Source organism: Hyla sarda, unplaced genomic scaffold (genome assembly GCF_029499605.1).
Source record: "Hyla sarda isolate aHylSar1 unplaced genomic scaffold, aHylSar1.hap1 scaffold_1147, whole genome shotgun sequence".
Classification (NCBI taxonomy): Eukaryota; Metazoa; Chordata; class Amphibia; order Anura; family Hylidae; genus Hyla; species Hyla sarda.
Window position 1 is genome coordinate 83,754 of NW_026607768.1, and position 13,099 is coordinate 96,852.

At 46.9% G+C, this 13,099-nt stretch overlaps 1 non-coding gene and 1 pseudogene across 1 annotated transcript; both read left to right on the forward strand.

The window, feature by feature from the left end:
• Nucleotides 1-1,875: 1,875 nt before the first annotated feature.
• Nucleotides 1,876-2,023, forward strand: LOC130302044 (U2 spliceosomal RNA; annotated as a pseudogene).
• Nucleotides 2,024-6,690: 4,667 nt separating this feature from the next.
• Nucleotides 6,691-6,875, forward strand: LOC130302049 (U2 spliceosomal RNA). Its single transcript, XR_008852371.1, has one exon. It is a non-coding gene; the product is annotated as a U2 spliceosomal RNA (small nuclear RNA).
• The last annotated feature ends 6,224 nt before the right edge of the window (nt 6,876-13,099 follow it).

A 13,099-nucleotide genomic window follows, 5' to 3' on the forward strand; every position in this document is an offset into this window, starting at 1 on the left:
GGATCATTTGAGTAGCAGCACACCTGTGCAGGTAGGGCATGACATGATAGGCAGCTGCCTTGATAGCGGGTGGGTGCTGAATGTTCCTAATTGACAAAATAAGATTAATGCTTATGAAGAAATATAAAATCTCATCCCTTCCCCAATATCGCGCCACACCCCTACCCCTTAATTCCCTGGTTGAACGTGATGGACATATGTCTTTTTTCGACCGTACTAACTATGTAACTATGTAACATAACATGGGGGGGGGGGGGGGGGTCTCCTGGCTGTTCACACAGGTGTGTCATTGCTGTACATTGACCATGCATTGCTTCTGTGGTATTGCAAAGGCAAAGACAAATGCTTCCAGCCATCCATTGCACTAATGGATTGGTCATCAGCTGGCTGTCTATGTCCCGCATCAATATAGACCAAAGTACAGAGGGTTAGGCTATGCTATTGTGCACCTACCTGATGCATCAGAAGGTGCGAGGCCCTTGCTAAATTCTGTGCACAGACTTTGAGATCTATGCTTTAGACTGTATCTAAACCTGCTCCAACATGGACTGACATTCTGGCCTACTTTCAGCCGATGCGACTTGTCTGTCGCTGAACAGTCGCTTTTTATGTATTCAGCACCTATGTATAATGTTGTAAAAATGCTCTAGAAGCTAAAGTCGCAGAAATGTCACACATATTTGGCCTGCAACTTTCTGTGCGACAAATTCAGACAGGAAAAATCAGTATAAATCCTTAGAAAATTATCCCCCAGTGTCTCCATCTGCTGGCGGTATTGAATAAGCATTGCTGCACTGATGGGGTATGCATTAGACGAAAAAAAAGAAGAAAAAGAAGAATAATACGCCCAGAAAAGAGGCGAAAAGGAGAAAAACGTAAAAAAACGTGAAAAAAAAGTAAGAGGAAGAGAAGGGAAAAAAAGGTGGAAATGGGTTTAAAAGTGATTTCGGCGGAGAAATATATATATATATATATATATATATATATATATATATATATATATGCGCACACACACACATAGATATAAACGTATTCTCCGTTGAGATATTGCAGCCGCTGCTGTGTCCAGGCCCAGGAGCCTTAGCACTGTGCTGTGATGTCACTCAATACCACTGACATCACTAGGTGTAAACAACATCTCTCCTTTGCTGTGTATGTGACTATGGAGCTGTTTGGTGATGTCGTCTATTACGGCCTTCATAGAAGCAACAGGAGATTGTTGCATCCATCTTGAACCCTCAGAACTACAGTGCTATGATGTCACTCACTTCCACAGGCCTTGCAGAGTGTAAACAACAACAACCCAGCTTTGTTGTGTATGTAACCAAAGGGATTTGTGATGTCACCTAGAACCTTCACAGCAGCGACAGCTTTATGAGGAGCATCAGCACTGCTCTGCCTGAGCAGAACCATCACCGCCATAGGTTGTCAAATAACCCGGATTTAACCCACACAGGTAAGTCCAATGGGGTGCAGGCATGTCCTCTATGCTTACAGCTTCCCGTGGGTGTTGGTTTGATACCGTTTGGGGACAGCCAAGGAGGCATCTGCAGGCAACAAAGGTAGGTGTGTGCTTGTGTGTGTGTTTCCTATGCAGATCCTAAGCCCAGTGTCACATGCAAGTAGGAGGAGTAAGAAGGGTTCCTGGCAAATCCGGGTTATGGATTGCATTTAAAAAGGCCCCGTGGGAGTGCAATGGGCCCCTGTCTTGCTGCTTAGCAATAATGGTATGGGTTTAGGTTCTGCTGTGTGTACTGGTGGTTGACTGCCCCCCAGCCCAGAGTGTGCATGGAAAATTGTCTGGCAGCCTCCCTGACAGCAAGCAGTGATAGTGCCCATGAAGGGGACCTTGTTGGGCCCGCCCCTTTCACGGTTATCGCTTCTCGGCCTTTTGGCTAAGATCAAGTGTAGTATCTGTTCTTATCAGTTTAATATCTGATACGTCCCCTATCTGGGGACCATATATTAAATGGATTTTTGAGAACGGGAAGAGAAGAACAATGGCTGGAAAGGAATACCTCCCTGCGATTGAGAAGACTGTACGTTTTGTGGTGGAAACTTCTGACCGGGGTAAGAATCGGATTGAGTACATTGGACATGAACTTGTGGAGAAATTGGGCGGTTTTGGCATGGATAGTTTGTTCTGTGTGCAAGAGAATAGGAAGCAAGGAATATATGATGTGTCCTTCATCTATGAAGCTGATTGCCAGAACTTCTATGAATGTTTGAAAAGAAATGCCAATAACCCTGTCTTGGAAAATGTAAAGTTTTTTCCTTTGTTTGAGATGGGAGTGAAGACTCTGTTTGTACATATGTACAATCCGTTCTTAGACCCGGATATGATTAAGAACTTTCTAAGTATCTACTGTGAAAGTGTCCAAGGGGGAGTGAAGCAAACTAGTAGTTTGGGTGTGTTTAATGGCACATGGAAGTTTTTTGTAAAACTAAAGCTGGATCCTGGGAGCATTGGTGGAGTGAAACACCCACCGGCCAATTTTTCAATCGCTGGAAACCGGGGTTATGTCTATTATTATGGCCAGCCATTGTTTTGCCGTGATTGTTTGCTGTTTGGACATGTTAAAGAGGCTTGTCCAGGTAATAAGAAGTGCCGAAATTGTAAAATGCCAGGGCATGAGGCGGGAGCTTGTCCACAGCCCAGAACTTGTGATCTTTGTGGCCTTGTTGGACATGTGTATAGAAATTGTCCGGAGGTGGCTAAGAGGGAGAAGGAGAAAGAGGCCAGAAAAGATTTGGCAATTAAAAAAAGGGAAAAGGCAAAGGCAGACATGGCAGAAAAGAGTGTGATTGCTAGCATTATTGAGAAAGCAACGGTGGTGGAAGAGAAGGTGCAGGAGGAGATTGAAGAGGAGATGGAGGAGGAGGTGAGAATTGAAGAGGTGCCTAGTCCTCAGGTGTCTGGCACTCAAAAAGTTGAATGGTCGAATTCAGAAGAGGAAAGTGCTAAAGAGAGAGAGGAAGATCTTTTTCGTCCCCCACGGAAGGCGGCGAGAGGTGCCAGTGGTGAAAAGATGGAGCAGACGGTGGTGGAGACGAGTAATCGTTTTGCCGCAATATCTGAGGGTGAAATGGATAAATGCATTGGAGAAGAAACTTCTCCCTCGACACTGAGCCGTAAAGTTCATTAACTCTCTTCTAGGTTTTTTCTTCCTATGGGTTGTTATTTGATTTGATATGTCTTTTTCGGTTAGTTTGTCAAATGTTAGAGTCTTTAAAAATAAGAATAGAAGAGCGGCCATTCTGGAGGAATTGGCAGGAACTAATAATGACATAATTTGTCTACAGGAATGTGGATTGGATTTTCCTCCAAAAAAGGAGGAGTGGAGATATGGACCAGCAGTGTGGTCTTGCTCTAATGTAAATAGAAATGATGGAGTTGGAGTTTTGTTTAGGAATAATAAGTTTAAAGTTTGTAGTCAAATGGTGTTAAGGGAAGGAAGGTGTGTGTTGGTGGAGGTTGGGTTACATGGGTTTAAGTTTAAGTTAATTAATGTTTATGCACCTGTGAATAAGGAGGAGAGGGTGGGTTTGTTTGAAATAATTAAGGGTTTTTTGTCTGGGAAGGAACCAGTGTTGTTAGTAGGTGATTTCAACTGTGAGATTGGGAGGGATGCGGATGTTTCTGGAAATATGCTTAAGAGTATGGTGAGTGATTTCAAGTTAAGAGATGTGGTTGAAGTGTGTGGTGTGAATCCTGTGTTAGCAACATATCATGCTGAGAGTGGAAGGAGTGAGTCAAGATTAGATATGTGTTTTGTGTCCAAAATGATAGGATGTATGTGGTATAAGCAAGAGAGAGTGATTTATTCTGATCATGAGCGTGTGAGTTGTGGTTTGGTGTTGGATGAGATTTGCATAAGTGGGAGGGGTTACTGGAAGCTTAATGTGAAACTGTTGGATGAAAAGGAGGTATATGATAGGTATATTAAGAAGTATAAGTTATGGTGTGAGAAGAAAAAAGAATTTTTGGATTTATTGTGTTGGTGGGAGTGGGTTAAAGAAAGAACTAAGGTTTTTTTCAAGAGGGAAGGTTATAAAAGGAAAGCTAGGGAAAGAAAGAAGTATGAATGGCTGAATAAAAGGTTGGGGTTTCTCATTAAGTTGAAAAAGAAGGGATGGAGAGTGGATGGTAAGATTGATGCTGTGAAAAGAGATATAAAGGATTGGTTGAATGAAAGAGGAAAAGAGTTAATGTACCGAGCAAAAGTGGACAAATTGGAGAAGGATGAAAAGTGTTCAAGATATTTTTTTAAGAAAGTGATTGGGAGAAAGGATGATTTAGTGAGTGTGTATGATAAGGATGGTGGTTTGGTGAGAGGCAAAGCTGTACTGAATGTGGTGAAAGAGTTTTATGAGGACTTATATGCAGTCAAACAGTGTGATAGGGGTTTGGCTGAGGAAGTGCTGGAAGTGATTGATAAGAAGGTAGATTGTAATGAGTATGAGAGTTTAATGAGAGAGATTGGAATGGAAGAAATTAAAAGGACGGTTGATAGTATGGCTAAAAATAAGACTCCTGGAGAGGATGGGTTGCCGGCTGAGTTTTATGTGAAATTGTGGGATGTACTGAAGGATGATATGGAGAGTATCTTTAAGTATATGTGGGCTAATGGAAGATTGGTGGAAAGTATGAAGAGTGGGATAGTGGTTTTGATTTATAAGAAAGGGGATGTGAATGATGTAAGGAATTGGAGGCCGATAACTTTGTTGAATGTGGATTATAAAATATTTGCAAAGCTGATTACAAATAGAATGAGGGACGTGATAGAGCAAGTGATTGGGGAGGAGCAAGTGTGTGGTGTGCCAGGAAGAAGAATTAGTGAGAATTTGTGTTTGTTGAGAGATATATTGTGGGATGGTATGTGTAGAAAGCAGGTGGTTCGTGTGTTGTCAATTGATTTTGAAAAAGCTTTTGACCGTTTGTCGCATGGGTTTTTGTTTAAGGTGCTAGTTAAAATGGGGTTTCCAGGTGATTTTGTGAATATTGTGAGAATGTTGTATAAGGAAGTGTATAGTAAGATTCTGATTAATGGATGGATGACTGAGGAGATTAAAGTATGTTCAGGGGTGAGACAGGGATGTCCCTTGTCACCTATTGCTTTTATTTGTGCTATGGAACCATTATTAGAATTATTGCGTAAGGATAAATGTGTGAGAGGTGTGAGAGTTCCGGGGGGTCGTGGTAAAGAGGTTAAAGTGTTGGCTTATATGGATGATGTATGTGTGGTAAGTGAATCTGTTGCGGCTGTAAGAAGATCCAAGTTATTGGTAAGTCTGTTTTGTGGTGCGTCTGGTTTTAAGGTCAATTGGGGAAAGAGTGAATATAAATGTTTTGGTGGTGTGACTCAGAGTGAGGATGTTGGTATGGAAGGGGTGGAAGGGCCTATTCAGGTGTTGGGGGTGAAGATGGATGAACGGTTGGATGGTAGAAATAGTTGGGAGGATGTGGGGAAGAGAGTGCAAAAGAAATTGAATTTTTGGAGGTTGAGAGAGTTGTCAATGGTTGGTAAGGTTATGATAGTGAAGAGTGTGATTTTGCCAATACTGTTATATGTTGCTGTTGTGTTTCCGCCAAGTTATATGGTTTTGCGAAAGGTGAAAAGAATGTTATTTGTGTTTTTGTGGGGTACAAAGATGGAAAGAGTTAAGAGAGAGATTGTAATGAAAGATGGTAAAAATGGAGGAATGGACTTTCCGAATGTTGATGTGTATCTGGGTGTGAATATTGTTTTTGCTTTGAAAAGAATGATGGGAGGTGAAAAGAGTTGTGCATGTATGGTGAGATATTTGGGTGGCAGTGTGTTATGTAAATTGGGTTGGTTGGAAAGAGATTTGAGAGTGCCTTATGCTTTTGTGTGTCCTAGTTGGTATGTATATGTGGTGAAATTTTTGGAGAATTATAGGTTGATTGGTGTGGGTCCAGAAGTGTTTGTGAGTAAAAAGAGTATGATTGGGTACATTAAAAAAGACGAAGTTGAATGTTCAATTAATATGGTGAGAGCTGTAGATGTGGGGAGAGTGTGGAAGAGTATAATGACTGTTGGAGTAACAAATAGACAACGTGAGATAGTATGGCAGAGTTTGCATGGTGCGTTACCGGTAAGAGAATTTCAAAGAAATAGAGGGATTGGAAGGTATGAGAGGTGTCCAAGAGATGGGTGTGATGGGATTGAGAGTGTGATGCATGTATTTTGGAATTGTGAAATGGCGCAAGGTGTGTGGAAAGGGATGAGTTTGCTGTTTAAAGAATTGACTGGTATAAGGTATATGTCGTATGATGTGGTTATGTTTGGACTTAGTATGGTAGGGAGAGATAAGGAAAGGGTTTTTTTTGTGTTGCTTGCCATTATTAAAGAAGTACTTTGGGATGTTAGGAATTTATGTGTATTCAAAAGAAAAAACGTGTCGGTGGAGGGTTGTATTAAGATGATTCTAGATAGGTTATATGTTGTTTATTTGTGTGATAGGAAGAATTTGGGGGATAAGGATGCTGAGGGGATATGGAAGTTTTTGAAATGGAGATATCTTGTAAGTTTGTAATTGGTGATGGTATTTATGTTTGTTTGAAATTGAAAATAAAAAGAAAGACCTAATGATGAGTTGGACTTTACTACAGAAAGTCTAAGTGACGAAGTATGGAGTTGGATTTTGATGTTTTAATGTCCAAACCTGAAGGTTTAAAAAAAAAAAAAAAAAAAAAAAAATCTGTTCTTATCAGTTTAATATCTGATACGTCCCCTATCTGGGGACCATATATTAAATGGATTTTTGAGAACGGGGGCCGATTTCGAAGCTTGCTTCCGTCGCCCTATGCATTGACCCGATATGGCAGTATCTTCGGGTACAGTGCACCACCCCCTTACAGGGTTAAAAAGAAAGATTCCTACTTTCATTGCTACCTGCTTGCTGGCTAGCCAGCTAGCCAGCCCTGTGGGCCTTGCTGCTGCTGCAGCCAAAAAACAAAAGGTGGTGCTGCTGCTGCTTCTGCTGCTTCTGCTTCTGCTTGTGTCTGGCCCCTGTTGGAGCGTCCAGGCACAGGACTTCTGCTGCTGCTGACTAAATGGCCTCCTTAATTGGATCATTTGAGTAGCCAGCACACCTGTGCAGGTAGGGCATGACATGATAGGCAGCTGCCTTGATAGCGGGTGGGTGCTGAATGTTCCTGTTACGCCGAGCGCTCCGGGTCCCCGCTCCTCCCCGGAGCGCTCGCTTCACTCTCCCCGCGGCAGCGCTCCGGTCACGTCCTCTGACCCGGGGCGCTGCGATTCCGCTGCCAGCCGGGATGCGATTCGCGATGCGGGTAGCGCCCGCTCGCGATGCGCACCCCGGCTCCCCTACCTGACTCGCTCTCCGTCTGTTCTGTCCCGGCGCGCGCGGCCCCGCTCCCTAGGGCGCGCGCGCGCCGGGTCTCTGCGATTTAAAGGGCCACTGCGCCGCTGATTGGCGCAGTGGTTCCAATTAGTGTTCACACCTGTGCACTTCCCTATATCACCTCACTTCCCCTTCACTCCCTCGCCGGATCTTGTTGCCTTAGTGCCAGTGAAAGCGTTCCTTGTGTGTTCCTTGCCTGTGTTTCCAGACCTTCTGCCGTTGCCCCTGACTACGATCCTTGCTGCCTGCCCCGACCTTCTGCTACGTCCGACCTTGCTTTTGCCTACTCCCTTGTACCGCGCCTATCTTCAGCAGCCAGAGAGGTGAGCCGTTGCTAGTGGATACGACCTGGTCACTACCGCCGCAGCAAGACCATCCCGCTTTGCGGCGGGCTCTGGTGAAAACCAGTAGTGGCTTAGAACCGGTCCACTAGCACGGTCCACGCCAATCCCTCTCTGGCACAGAGGATCCACTACCTGCCAGCCGGCATCGTGACAGTAGATCCGGCCATGGATCCCGCTGAAGTTCCTCTGCCAGTTGTCGCTGACCTCACCACGGTGGTCGCCCAGCAGTCACAACAGATAGCGCAACAAGGCCAACAGCTGTCTCAACTGACCGTTATGCTACAACAGTTACTACCACAGCTTCAGCAGTCATCTCCTCCGCCAGCTCCTGCACCTCCTCCGCAGCGAGTGGCCGCTCCTGGGATACGCTTATCCTTGCCGGATAAATTTGATGGGGACTCTAAGTTTTGCCGTGGCTTTCTTTCCCAATGTTCCCTGCATCTGGAGATGATGTCGGACCTGTTTCCCACTGAAAGGTCTAAGGTGGCTTTCGTAGTCAGCCTTCTGTCTGGAAAAGCCCTGTCATGGGCCACACCGCTCTGGGACCGCAATGACCCCGTCACTGCCTCTGTACACTCCTTCTTCTCGGAAATCCGAAGTGTCTTTGAGGAACCTGCCCGAGCCTCTTCTGCTGAGACTGCCCTGTTGAACCTGGTCCAGGGTAATTCTTCCGTTGGCGTGTATGCCGTACAATTCTGTACTCTTGCTTCAGAATTGTCCTGGAATAATGAGGCCCTCTGCGCGACCTTCAAAAAAGGCCTATCCAGCAACATTAAAGATGTTCTGGCCGCACGAGAAATTCCTGCTAATCTACATGAACTTATTCACCTAGCCACTCGCATTGACATGCGTTTTTCCGAAAGGCGTCAGGAACTCCGCCAAGATATGGACTCTGTTCGCACGAGGCGTTTCTTCTCCTCGGCTCCTCTCTCCTCTGGTCCCCTGCAATCTGTTCCTGTGCCTCCCGCCGTGGAGGCTATGCAGGTCGACCGGTCTCGCCTGACACCTCAAGAGAGGACACGACGCCGTATGGAGAACCTCTGCCTGTACTGTGCTAGTACCGAACACTTCCTGAGAGATTGTCCTATCCGTCCTCCCCGCCTGGAAAGACGTACGCTGACTCCGCACAAAGGTGAGACAGTCCTTGATGTCTACTCAGCTTCTCCACGTCTTACTGTGCCTGTGCGGATGTCTGCCTCTGCCTTCTCCTTCTCTACAGTGGCCTTCTTGGACTCTGGATCTGCAGGAAATTTTATTTTGGCCTCTCTCGTCAACAGGTTCAACATCCCGGTGACCAGTCTCGCCAGACCCCTCTACATCAATTGTGTAAATAATGAAAGATTGGACTGTACCATACGTTTCCGCACGGAGCCCCTTCTTATGAGCATCGGATCTCATCATGAGAGGATTGAACTTTTGGTCCTCCCCAATTGCACCTCGGAAATTCTCCTTGGACTTCCCTGGCTTCAACTTCATTCCCCTACCCTGGATTGGTCCACTGGGGAGATCAAGAGTTGGGGGTCCTCTTGTTCCAAGAACTGTCTAAAACCGGTTCCCAGTAACCCTTGCCGTAACTCTGTGGTTCCTCCAGTAACCGGTCTCCCTAAGGCCTATATGGACTTCGCGGATGTTTTCTGCAAAAAACAAGCTGAGACTCTACCTCCTCACAGGCCTTATGATTGCCCTATCGACCTCCTCCCGGGCACTACTCCACCCCGGGGCAGAATTTATCCTCTCTCTGCCCCAGAGACTCTTGCCATGTCCGAATACGTCCAGGAGAATCTAAAAAAGGGCTTTATCCGTAAATCCTCCTCTCCTGCCGGAGCCGGATTTTTCTTTGTGTCCAAAAAGGATGGCTCCCTACGTCCTTGCATTGACTACCGCGGTCTTAATAAAATCACGGTTAAGAACCGCTACCCCTTACCCCTCATCTCTGAACTCTTTGATCGCCTCCAAGGTGCCCACATCTTCACTAAATTGGACTTAAGAGGCGCCTATAACCTCATCCGCATCAGAGAGGGGGACGAGTGGAAAACGGCATTTAACACCAGAGATGGACACTTTGAGTATCTGGTCATGCCCTTTGGACTGTGCAACGCCCCTGCCGTCTTCCAAGACTTTGTCAATGAAATTTTTCGTGATCTGTTATACTCCTGTGTTGTTGTATATCTGGACGATATCCTAATTTTTTCTGCCAATCTAGAAGAACACCGCCAGCATGTCCGTATGGTTCTTCAGAGACTTCGTGACAACCAACTCTATGCCAAAATTGAGAAATGTCTGTTTGAATGCCAATCTCTTCCTTTTCTAGGATATTTGGTCTCTGGCCAGGGACTACAGATGGATCCAGACAAACTCTCTGCCGTCTTAGATTGGCCACGCCCCTCCGGACTCCGTGCTATCCAACGCTTTTTGGGGTTCGCCAATTATTACAGGCAATTTATTCCACATTTTTCTACCATTGTGGCTCCTATCGTGGCTTTAACCAAAAAAAATGCTGATCCCAAGTCCTGGCCTCCTCAAGCAGAAGACGCCTTTAAACGACTCAAGTCTGCCTTTTCTTCGGCTCCCGTCCTCTCCAGACCTGACCCTTCCAAACCCTTCCTATTGGAGGTTGATGCCTCCTCAGTGGGAGCTGGAGCTGTTCTTCTACAAAAAAATTCTTCCGGGCATGCTGTCACTTGTGGTTTTTTCTCTAGGACCTTCTCTCCAGCGGAGAGGAACTACTCCATCGGGGATCGAGAGCTTCTAGCCATTAAATTAGCACTTGAGGAATGGAGGCATCTGCTGGAGGGATCAAGTTCTCCTGTTATTATCTACACCGACCACAAGAACCTCTCCTACCTCCAGTCTGCCCAACGGCTGAATCCTCGCCAGGCCCGGTGGTCTCTGTTCTTTGCCCGATTTAATTTTGAGATTCACTTTCGTCCTGCCGATAAGAACATTAGGGCCGATGCTCTCTCTCGTTCCTCGGATGCCTCAGAAGTTGAACTCTCTCCGCAACACATCATTCCACCTGACTGCCTGATCTCCACTTCTCCTGCCTCCATCAGGCAGACTCCTCCAGGAAAGACCTTTGTTTCTCCTCGCCAACGCCTCGGAATCCTCAAATGGGGTCACTCCTCCCATCTCGCAGGTCATGCGGGTATCAAGAAATCTGTGCAACTCATCTCCCGCTTCTATTGGTGGCCGACTCTGGAGACGGATGTTGTGGACTTTGTGCGAGCCTGCACTATCTGTGCCCGGGATAAGACTCCTCGCCAGAAGCCCGCTGGTTTTCTTCATCCTCTGCCTGTCCCCGAACAGCCTTGGTCTCTGATTGGTATGGATTTTATTACTGATTTACCCCCTTCCCGTGGCAACACTGTTATTTGGGTGGTCGTTGATCGATTCTCCAAAATGGCACATTTCATCCCTCTTCCTGGTCTTCCTTCTGCGCCTCAGTTGGTTAAACAATTTTTTGTACACATTTTTCGTCTTCACGGATTGCCTACGCAGATTGTCTCGGATAGAGGCGTCCAATTCGTGTCTAAATTCTGGAGGGCTCTCTGTAAACAACTCAAGATTAAATTAAATTTTTCTTCTGCATATCATCCCCAGTCCAATGGACAAGTAGAAAGGATTAACCAGATCTTGGGTGATTATTTGCGACATTTTGTTTCCTCCCGCCAGGATGACTGGGCAGATCTCCTCCCATGGGCCGAATTCTCGTATAACTTCAGGGTCTCTGAGTCTTCCTCCAAATCCCCATTTTTCGTGGTGTACGGCCGTCACCCTCTTCCCCCCCTCCCTACTCCCTTGCCCTCTGGTCTGCCCGCTGTGGATGAAATTTCTCGTGACCTTTCCATCATATGGAGAGAGACCCAAAATTCTCTCTTACAGGCTTCATCACGCATGAAGAAGTTCGCGGATAAGAAAAGAAGAGCTCCCCCCGTTTTTTCCCCTGGAGACAAGGTATGGCTCTCCGCTAAATATGTCCGCTTCCGTGTCCCTAGCTACAAGTTGGGACCACGCTATCTTGGTCCTTTCAAAATTTTGTGTCAAATTAATCCTGTCTCTTATAAACTTCTTCTTCCTCCCTCTCTTCGTATCCCTAATGCCTTTCACGTCTCTCTTCTCAAACCACTCATCCTCAACCGTTTTTCTCCCAAGTCTGTTCCTCCCACTCCTGTTTCCGGCTCCTCGGACATCTTCTCGGTCAAAGAAATTTTAGCTGCCAAAAAGGTCAGAGGGCGAAATTTTTTTTTAGTGGACTGGGAGGGTTGTGGTCCTGAAGAGAGATCCTGGGAACCTGAGGACAACATCCTAGACAAAAGTCTGCTCCTCAGGTTCTCAGGCTCTAAGAAGAGGGGGAGACCCAAGGGGGGGGGTACTGTTACGCCGAGCGCTCCGGGTCCCCGCTCCTCCCCGGAGCGCTCGCTTCACTCTCCCCGCGGCAGCGCTCCGGTCACGTCCTCTGACCCGGGGCGCTGCGATTCCGCTGCCAGCCGGGATGCGATTCGCGATGCGGGTAGCGCCCGCTCGCGATGCGCACCCCGGCTCCCCTACCTGACTCGCTCTCCGTCTGTTCTGTCCCGGCGCGCGCGGCCCCGCTCCCTAGGGCGCGCGCGCGCCGGGTCTCTGCGATTTAAAGGGCCACTGCGCCGCTGATTGGCGCAGTGGTTCCAATTAGTGTTCACACCTGTGCACTTCCCTATATCACCTCACTTCCCCTTCACTCCCTCGCCGGATCTTGTTGCCTTAGTGCCAGTGAAAGCGTTCCTTGTGTGTTCCTTGCCTGTGTTTCCAGACCTTCTGCCGTTGCCCCTGACTACGATCCTTGCTGCCTGCCCCGACCTTCTGCTACGTCCGACCTTGCTTTTGCCTACTCCCTTGTACCGCGCCTATCTTCAGCAGCCAGAGAGGTGAGCCGTTGCTAGTGGATACGACCTGGTCACTACCGCCGCAGCAAGACCATCCCGCTTTGCGGCGGGCTCTGGTGAAAACCAGTAGTGGCTTAGAACCGGTCCACTAGCACGGTCCACGCCAATCCCTCTCTGGCACAGAGGATCCACTACCTGCCAGCCGGCATCGTGACAGTTCCTAATTGACAAAATAAGATTAATGCTTATGAAGAAATATAAAATCTCATCCCTTCCCCAATATCGCGCCACACCCCTACCCCTTAATTCCCTGGTTGAACGTGATGGACATATGTCTTTTTTCGACCGTACTAACTATGTAACTATGTAACATAACATGGGGGGGGGGGGGGGGTCTCCTGGCTGTTCACACAGGTGTGTCATTGCTGTACATTGACCATGCATTGCTTCTGTGGTATTGCAAAGGCAAAGACAAATGCTTCCAGCCATCCATTGCACTAATGG